We start from the raw sequence: 9,844 nt of genomic DNA on the forward strand, positions 1-9,844 counted from the left end.
TGAAACGGTCGTTGGACCCCCAAAGGGGTCGCGATCCACAGGTTGAGAAACGCTGACGTAGAGGGTGAGAAATTGTTTGTAGCCCCACTATTGATGTACGGGGCTTTGACAGAGAAGGTAGACCTCTCACCCAGCCATGGGGCCTGTAGCAACTGCACCACAACTAATATGGTAGTGTTATGTCCGTAACTATTGTTACCAATAAAGATTGTCCGATGCGATCAGCGTGATTCCAAAACACAGATTTAATAACAATAACACATTACTGCAATCAATTATTCATTCACTAAAAAATAACCTCAGCATACAGCCAAAAGATGCTGGTAAAATCTTGCAAGTAAAAATATTAGGGCAAATTTTCCTTCTACATCACAGGTCAAAGGAAAAATTGCAGCTTTAAAACTCCATCTTCTTCTTACCCTACAGTGATTCAGTTTGTCATTGCTAGCGCAGTCACAGTCCTTTGTCAGTACATCTGCTGTAGAAATATGAGCTGTGGCTCTGAGTAGCTGTTTGTGGATGTGCTTAGTAAAGTCTCAGAAGAAAAACACTGATCTTCAGGACCAATGTGAAGAGTGAGAGGTAAGAACAACTCTGATGGCTTCAGATCAAGGTTATCTGGTACTGGACTTTTCTTCTCTGTGTCCTCCTCCTTATGTGCACAATCAGCAGCTTCTGTTTCATCTGTCTCTTCACTTCCTGCAATACATTGTGATAAAACTCTTGTATCTTACTGTACTTTATTATGTGATACCAAATGACATGTCAACTGAAATCACAGCTCCCCTGCCTATACTCCATCTCTCCACCTCCAACAACCTTTAGTTTTCTCCACTTAGCACAAGTACAGCATGTGCTACACAAACAGTACATCAACTGAACGCTCAAGAACCTCCGAGCACTAGCCTGAGATGTATAATGGCATTGACATCCACCAATAGATTATTATAATTAATAGCGAGGCTGATCAGTTTGTGCAGAACCTGCTCTGTATAGACATAGCAATATTAAAAACTGTAGTATTGTTTTTTTCGCACAAGAATAGGATTTTTCTTTGTAATTAGTAGTCTACCAAATAGTTAATTAGGTATTATACTAATCGTGTACTATTCTGCTATTCCTGGTTATAAGAAGGGGGGCTCCCAAATATTAGCTCTAGACAGATTTACCACTTAAAGATCAGAATGTTCAAAAAAACAGAAAAGAAAGAAAAGTAATAAATTGTAAAATAGGGATGGGTTCTTTTCCTGCTTGTAAACAGTTTTTTCTACTTACTGAATATAATCAAGATTTAAGAACTGTCAGTCACATCTAGTGGATCATAGTGCCTTACTGATATATCAATATGCCAGATTTCAGCTATAGTTCTAAGTGATTAAAGACAAAATGTAATGGCGATTAGACGTAGTAACAATGAATGAAAAAAATTGACCCACGGCTACGATTTGTAATGTCAGATAAGAGGTTGCTGCAGTAGTCAAGATGGGAGATCATGAGAAAATGGATAAGAGTTTTGGTAGCATGTTGGGTAAGAAAAGGGGGAATTCTGGCAAGGTTTCTAAGGTCAACAGGTCTCAGAAAGAGTCTAGATGTGAGGAATAAAGCAAAGGGCAGAGACAAGTGTGACAGCATTTTTAATGTGTGTCTATGGGCTGCACATGAGTTGTGCTTTTACCAATAAATCTATTGCACCGATAGTGTGCGTTAACTCATAAGAAGTAGGTCATGCCAATGATGGAAACAAGCCCTTAAGAAACCTTTCACCCTATTTTTAATGCAAGTTGCAAGTGTAAGTTAGTGGCTGTAAAATACATTAACAGCGTACAGGTGTGAAGGAGGTAATGTGATTATATTTATCATGGCTGAGAAAGTATTGTAAGCAAGGCAAGAGCAGCCAACTGCTAATCCACTATCATTTTTATTTGAAGATGGTCACATTCTGTTCAGAAACAATGTATAGAACTTTGTAAGAGTATGTACAATACACAGTGCATAAAGTATCCATAACTATGCTTACCATTGTGCATTTTACACTTGTGCTTCTTTAAATTTTTCACATCTGTATAGGAATTTCCACACACTTCACAGACAAAGGGCCGTTCTCCTAAAGTCAAAATGTGACGTAAGAGTCGTGTTCATTACATAACACCAAACTATAAATAAGCACTTAGTTTAAATGGCCCAGATTACCAACAGTGTTCCCCACTCATGCAGCTGTGATTTCTAGGGTGAGCACCACTTTGTATTCTAAATGTTTACAATTCGATGACATTATTTCATTAAGTCTGTCATAAAAAAATAATAAACCTGATTATTTTTGGTTTTTTTCATAAGCGAATGGTAAAGTTTTCCATATTGCCTACAATAAACATGACTTATGCCAATAGCAGTGGGAAGGAAAAACAGAAGAGAGATCAGCTTTTTGATGCTAAAATTAAGTAAAACATTTAAGCATACAATATACATATACACTGTCTCAATATGACAATATAACTTTTACATTTTTAATTACTTTAGAAAAACTTATTTCATATTTGTTCTACACTTTGAGGAGTTTTTAATGGATTTCTGTTGCACATAAACACTATTAGACTGTTATTTGGATATAATAGCAGTTTGCAAGTTAGCTGCTATTAGATACAGGTAACAGTCTCAGGGGACAGATGATCTGTGTAATTTGGAAATGTTATTAGTAGCTCTTTTAGAAAAAGCAACATTTTTTATGTTTAATGGTCCTTTACACTGCCAGGTTCATCACTGAACACTGTTTATTTCACCAATTAGCAGCCAACTGACAAGTAACTTATATTTTCCCTAATATTCATAGGTCTAAGCTTTTTCTGTGACATTGTGGGGTCCACATAGAATGGCACAAAGTGCACCAAGGTTTTCAAGCTATTAAAATAATTTCACCAGAAACTGTAGAAAGCGTCTTGTGGAGAAGAAGGAAATCTGCCTACCTGTATGAGACCGGATGTGTTTGTTAAGTTCTCCAGAAGAAATGAAACTCTTTCCACAAACTCCATAGATGTAACGCTTCTCCCCTAAATACCGTATATACTCGTGTATAAGTCGAGTTTTTGAGCATACTTTTGTATGCTGAAAAAGGGCACTCGGCTTATACATGGGTGAACTTACCTGGTGTCCGGTCCCTCGGCTTCAACTTCTGCATATGCGTTCCAACAACAGGAAGTTCGGCATTTGGAACGCAAACTTGCGTTCCAAATGCCGAACTTCCTGTTGTTGGAACGTAAGTGAAAAAAAATCCTCTCTCTCTCTCTCTCTCTCTCTCTCTTTCTCTCTCTCTCTCTCCTTTTTTTTTTTAATTTACAGTGCAATTACATAATGAACAAACAATACAGCCACCATGTTCATACATTTATATCCTACCCCTTATATACCCCTTTATTTAGGTTAGGTTGTACCCAATGCCAATTATTTTATAATCATTTATGAATGTTCCTTGTCATCTACTGTTATTTATGGTTTAGCTAAAAATGATTTCATAGATTGAACCTATCATTTTTATTTAGGTTTTTAAATTAGCGCTCTTTTCCACCCTAGGATTATACTCGAGTCAATAAGTTTTCCCAGTTTTATGTAGTAAAATTAGGTGCCTCGGCTTATATTCGGGTCGACTTATACTCGAGTATATACGGTATTACATACAGCTGTAAGTCAGTATAATTGTAACTTTAGTAACAACCAATGCACTGTTTACAAATAAGACGTAAAGCTGACAGTTACAGAGCACTGTAACCTGCAGTAGCACTGGGACTGTCAGTCAATGCAGACTTGGAGGTATGAGGCAGAGGGGGTTGTTCCTGGCCATAGTTGCCAGCTGGTTAGTTTCCCTGGCTACCAAAGTAATGCAAAAGGATGATCCAGCCAGGCAGTGGATAGTTATAACTTTGTGGTTATTCTATCAGACAGATGTCCTAATCAGGGACAGGTGCAAGATTTTCATAAAAAAGTTCTACCTTTACTTTTAACTCAAAATGTCATTCACTCTAAAAGTATGTTCTACTTATAATATGTAGTTATCCAGCCCAGAAGAAGTCTGCGCTGACCCACAGAGAGGAGCAAGCGCAATGGATAGTTCAGTGCTGGTAATGGTTGTGCTAAGGAGTGTCCCCCCCACCCTGTGCATACTAAGATCAGTATGCATTGTGGCCCATACCGTTTCTGTTACCTGTATGCTTTCTTGCATGAGTAATTAGAGAACTGGAGACAGCAAACAGGTGTCACAGACATACAGCTTCTCTCCTATGTACCGTCGGACGTGGTACGTCAGGGTGCTGGCCTGTGCAAACCTCTGACTACATCTGTCACAGACATGCAGCTTTTCTCCACTGTGCTTTCTGACAAGAAAGGAGCAAAGCATTACTTAGCATTGAAGAGGGTCTCTGCCAGCTGCATAATGTAATATAGGTGGAATTTGGTTATTAAAAAGAAAATAATATGTTGTGGCGCGATCACCCTGCTGCCGGACAATGCATAGTGCACAGAATGCGTGTGGCGTGTTTGTACATTTATGGAGGGGAGCTTTCAAGGGCAGGGTTTGAACTTGTCAGTTTGTTATGTAACACTAACAGGCTGCTGCATTAGTATGCAGTGGACGTTGTTAAATGGATCCAACAGAGTAGTAAGTTCTAATTTTGATATCAGTACGTTTATTGAAGTTCCTCAATTTACACACATGTAGCATAACTTCTTGTCAGCTTCAAGCACAACGGAAGACACACTGTATATACCACGTAACAAAGACTGTTCCTCCAAACATCAGAATCCCAGAGAGAGGACAACAAACAAGAATACACACAGTCTACAGCCCCACATGTATTACGTTATGATACAATATGTTTTAAGTGGAGAATCCTGTAAAGGGCAAGAAAAAAAACAACAAGTTTTTATTTTTTAACAAAAGTCTACTGGGGTATTTTACTGACCTGATATGAATTTTTAAATTACTGAAGGTTGGAAACTGTAGATTACACACATCACATGTATATGGTTTCTCCTCTCCATGATGCATTCGACTATGAAAGACCAACTGGCATTTCTGAGCAGACCCTTTATCGCAGAGTTTGCACTGGTATGGCTTTTCTCCTGACAAATTAAACAACAGAAACATCCAGTAAAGCTTGAATACTGTGTAACAATTCAAAAAATCCATTAAACTGACAACATTTTGAATGGTTCCCTGGTTGCATATACATCTTAGAATCACCAAAAACCAATACCCCAAGGATGCGGCTCAGGGACAACAAATGGTGTTGGAGAACGTTAGCAGGTAAGAGCACCAGCATGCTATATATAGAAGGTGTAGACTGGCCGTAGCAGTGTGCAAAGCAGAAATTAATTTTCATATCGTATCTATAAATATGCAAGATAATTGGGAGTAAACTATTATGCACAGGTAATCTTATATCCCTCCCTATCTGCACTGTGCATTGCCACATCATTGGTTTCCTGAGAGTAAATGGAATAGCAAAAGAGCAGTGCCACCCAGTGGCTATAATATATTACTATGATATAACATTTTATTGCCATTTTGAAGAAATATAGTTTTGATCACTAATTTCTTACACATGTGAGATCCCTTGCTTCACTCAGCACAAATAAATATATAGACATTGTTTTTCAAATAGGCAATTTATCGTAATAATATTTAATATCATTAGATGTTCATCAGTATTACCATGTTGTTGTACCCACACTATGCCAATTACTTTTCATGTCTAACCACAATGCACCATCTCCTTCTCTGCACTCTCCTCCCCTCTTCCTCATTCTCCCAGCCCAATATTCTCATCTAACTCAACCTACTCTATTGTCACTTCAACACACCCTCCTGCCAGTTCCACTGTTTAGCCTCCACCTCCTCTGCTCCTCTTAGGTGAAAGGTCATGGAAGCAACGTGTGTTTCAGTTTTATGTACTTTATATCCTTCTGCTGAAGAAAAAGTGTATCAAACTATTCTAGAGAAAAAAGCTTGTACAGCAAAGGAACAGACATCATTAACGTTTGCTCCTACTATGCTGATGACATTTTGTCACAGTATTGATAAAAAAATGTCTGGACATAAAAACTTGTCTATCTGCACAAATATGTTGTTACCATAGAAAACAATACAATGTTACCTTTCATTTGCAAATCTGCACCAGAACAATGACATTCAGAATCTGATTGCTATGGGTTACAGCAAATGACATTAAATAAGCCCCAGCGTTTTACCTGTATGGGTCCGCACATGTGTTTTCAGCTGGTTACACTGTGTAAAAGCTTTTCCACATAAATGACACACGTAAGGTTTAACGCCTTTGTGGATCTGCATGTGTCGCCGAAGACTGCTGGCTTCTGAGAAGACCTTACCACAAGTATTGCACGTAGGTTTATTCTTAAAGTATTTCTGGTCCAGGTCTTTCACCAAACCTCCCATCTTGCACACGTTGGTTGCACTCACAATATTAGCCATGCAGTGCTCTTTCAGAGCGCCGTTTTGCTGGGACTTGGCATGTTTCTGCTTCACACGATCAGATTGTGTAACACCATCTTCCGTTACAAGGCTTTCACAGGTTAGTGCAGTTGTGAATGGCAGTCAGCAGTTATCCTTATCCTGAGTGGTTTGGTTTACTAACATGTCTGTCAGTTCATTTATGTCCAGGCTGAGGTCTGCGGGAGTACTGGAAACAGGATTCTGCTGCTCAATTACAGTTTTTGGAACTTTTTGATGAGAGCGCATTGTCCTTTTCCATTTTTTGCTCCTAGGAGCTTTTAAATGTACAACTTTTTGGGCTGAACATATAGCTTCTGTTTTGTTTGCAAGACCTGTACCTTCAAGATGCAGAAAAGGAGACTGTTCATTTGTGTCTCGACAACCCTCTGCAAGAGGCATATCTGTGACACAGGTTTTTCTCACTACAACAGAGTCCATTTTACTTCTTGCATGTCAGCGCAACTGTTTCTAGCCTGAAGTATTCTGCAGCCATACATATTTCTTCCATATTGCATCTGAGTTAGACAGAAACAAGTTGGATACATAAACTTTTTTCAACAGACGTTTGCAACCACAATCTTCATACAGAAATTTGATAAGATACTTAAATGACTATTCTGTGCTGTTGTGATCTTGCACCTTCTATTATTTGACGGTAGGGACCTGCTTGTCTCTATTCTCGCTCCCACATTATAACACAGCCCTTGTCACTAGGAGCCTTGTCCTCACTAACACACCAGTGGACAGCTCTCTGCCTCCCACTCCTATGATCTGACTTGGCTACAGGTTAGTCAATCGCTATCCAATTTAAAATATACTGGATGAGCAAGAGTTGTAGATTAAACATAATAAGGGGCTGGAGCCCTAGTCAAATACACATTAACCACTTCTGCTAAGTCTTCAATCACATGGCTATTCACACCCATAACCCTGATTGTCACTGTTCAATAACAAATGTAAATGTTCTAAAAGATAATCCTTCACATTGTTAAAGGGGATATCTACTTTATATACCCCAACATTCCTGCCTATCCTGACATGTAGCACTTAGATTGGGATCCCTCCTCTATTAGCCTAACCACTACTCTCGTACTACAGTAAGAAATCATTGAGTCTTTATTACTTTGGACATGGAGTAACTTTCAAACAAGTGTGGTTGGACGATGTGTAGTGAAGGTGGCACCAAAATGTGTAACAGCCGTCCAATCCGGTGTCACCTTCACTACACTCTACCCCAGCCCTGTAAATGGTCTTTCATGGTTGGGATCCTTCAGGGAAAGTCTGAGGGACCAGGTGAAGGATCTCTGTGCAACTGTTAAACAGAGAGGAGGGTGTCCAAACGTGGACATTTCCTTTAAAGTAAAATAATCATGTTGTCCTATTAGTTTTACTGACACCAGAAAATTTAAAAAGAAGCCTCCTCCTAGCATATCCTGCATAAAGTGAAGTATCTGCAATACTACAAATGCAATTGGCGAACAAAAAAGATAAAATATCTGGGGATTTATATCACCACCTCCTATTCCACGCAATATAAATAGAGTTTTCCCACCCTCTTTTCATACTTTCAAAGGGAATCAGATTCTAGCCGTCATTCTGTAGAATGTACTAAATAAATGATAACTAAAATCTGATTGGTTGCTATAGGCAACATCTCCACTTTTTCAAACCCACAGCTTGATAAATTTGCCCCCTTGTCGTAAAAGTACGGTATATCACAATCCACTGCTTTTGAATTTTCACAAATCTGTTGTTATCTACAATACTTACCAAGATCACAGTTGTTCAGGGATCTTACTCCATTTGAGGGGGTGTTGGGGTAAAGAGGAGGGGCTTGTGGGCCCGGGGACTAGGAGGAAGGCAGTGTTGGTGCAGGGGGAGAGGAGGAGGGAGTGAGGAGGTGTCAATGCAGGGGGTGTTGGGGGTGAAGAGGAGGGGCCTGTGGGCCCAGTGACTAGGAGGAAGGCAATGTTGGTTCAGGGGGAGAGGAGGAGGGAGTGAGGGGGAGAGGAGAAGGGAGTGAGTGGGAGAGGAGGAGAGTGTTAGGGGGAGAGGAGGAGGGAGTGAGGGGGAGAGGAGGAGGGAGTGAGGGGGAGAGGAGGAGGGCATGAGGGGGAGAGGAGGAGGGAGTGAGGGGGAGAGGAGGAGGGAGTGAGAGGGAGAGGAGGAGGGAGTGAGGGGGAGGAGGTGTGAAAAGAGGGTGCTGGGGGTGAGGAGGGTTGGCACAAGCCCGACAGGCTTCAGACCTACACGAAAATTCTGATTGCAGGAAAAAACGAATGGAATATAAACATTAGTTTTTTTCCTGCAATCGTAATTTTCGTGTAGGTCTGAAGCCTGTCGGGCTTCTCGTCTTCATTAAGACGATTAGACAGACACAGGGGGGCGAGGAGGAAGAGGAGGAGGGTGCTCACAAAGTAGTTGAGGAGGAAGAGGAGGAGGGGGGTATTGGGGCATGGGGCGAGGAGGAAGAGGAGGGGGCTGACGGCGACGTGGGATAGAAGGAGGAGGGGGATATAGAGGCAGAGGGGGATACACTGGAGTGGGGCGCGGGAGAGGGGGAAGAGGGGGGTACTTGGAAGGAGGGAGGTACAGAGGAGGAGGGAGATACAGCGGAGGAGGGAGATATAGGGGAGGAGGCATGTACAGGGGAGGGGGTGGTGGGGGGTACAGGGGAGGAGGGGGGCGTTGGTAAATGGGGTGAGGAAGAGGGGGGTGCAGGGTGTGAAGGGGGTAAGGAGGAAGAGGGAGGTTTTTGTGCAGGGTGTGTGGAGGAGGGGGGAGCAGGGGGTTAAGAGGAGGAGGGCGGAGACAGTAGAAAGGATGAGATGGAGGGCGGGGTCGGGGAAGGGAGACAGGAGGAGGGGTTTTGGGAGTAGATAACATTTTTTTTTAGCTTCTGCTGTGGAGTCAGTCAGTGGAGGCTAATGACTGAATGATGTAATAAACACTTTATATAGAGCTACTGCTGCAGCTGGGGATTATGACATGAGTAATGACATCATAATCACACAGTATACAGAGCTACTGCATCAGATGGGGATGATGGGTAATGACATCATAATCACACAGTATACAGAGTTACTGGGGATGCTGGGTAATGTCCTCATAGTCACACAGTGTATAGAGCTCCCGCTGCAGATGGGGATTCTGGGTAATGTCCTTATAGTCACATAGTATACAGAGCTCCCGCTGCAGCGGGGGATTATGGGTAATGACCTTATAGTCACACAGTATATAGAGCTCCCACTGCAGCGGGGAATTATGGGTAATAACCTTAGAGTCACACAGTACACAGTGCTTCCGCTGCAGTGGGGGATTCTGGGTAATGTCATGGTCATGTTT

General features: G+C 41.4%; 1 pseudogene; it reads right to left on the reverse strand.

Moving 5' to 3' along the window:
- Positions 1 to 227: 227 nt before the first annotated feature.
- LOC142150785 (myoneurin-like) lies at positions 228 to 8,302 on the reverse strand (annotated as a pseudogene).
- Positions 8,303 to 9,844: the final 1,542 nt, after the last annotated feature.

This window comes from Mixophyes fleayi, chromosome 4, assembly GCF_038048845.1.
Source record: "Mixophyes fleayi isolate aMixFle1 chromosome 4, aMixFle1.hap1, whole genome shotgun sequence".
Lineage (NCBI taxonomy): Eukaryota > Metazoa > Chordata > Amphibia > Anura > Limnodynastidae > Mixophyes > Mixophyes fleayi.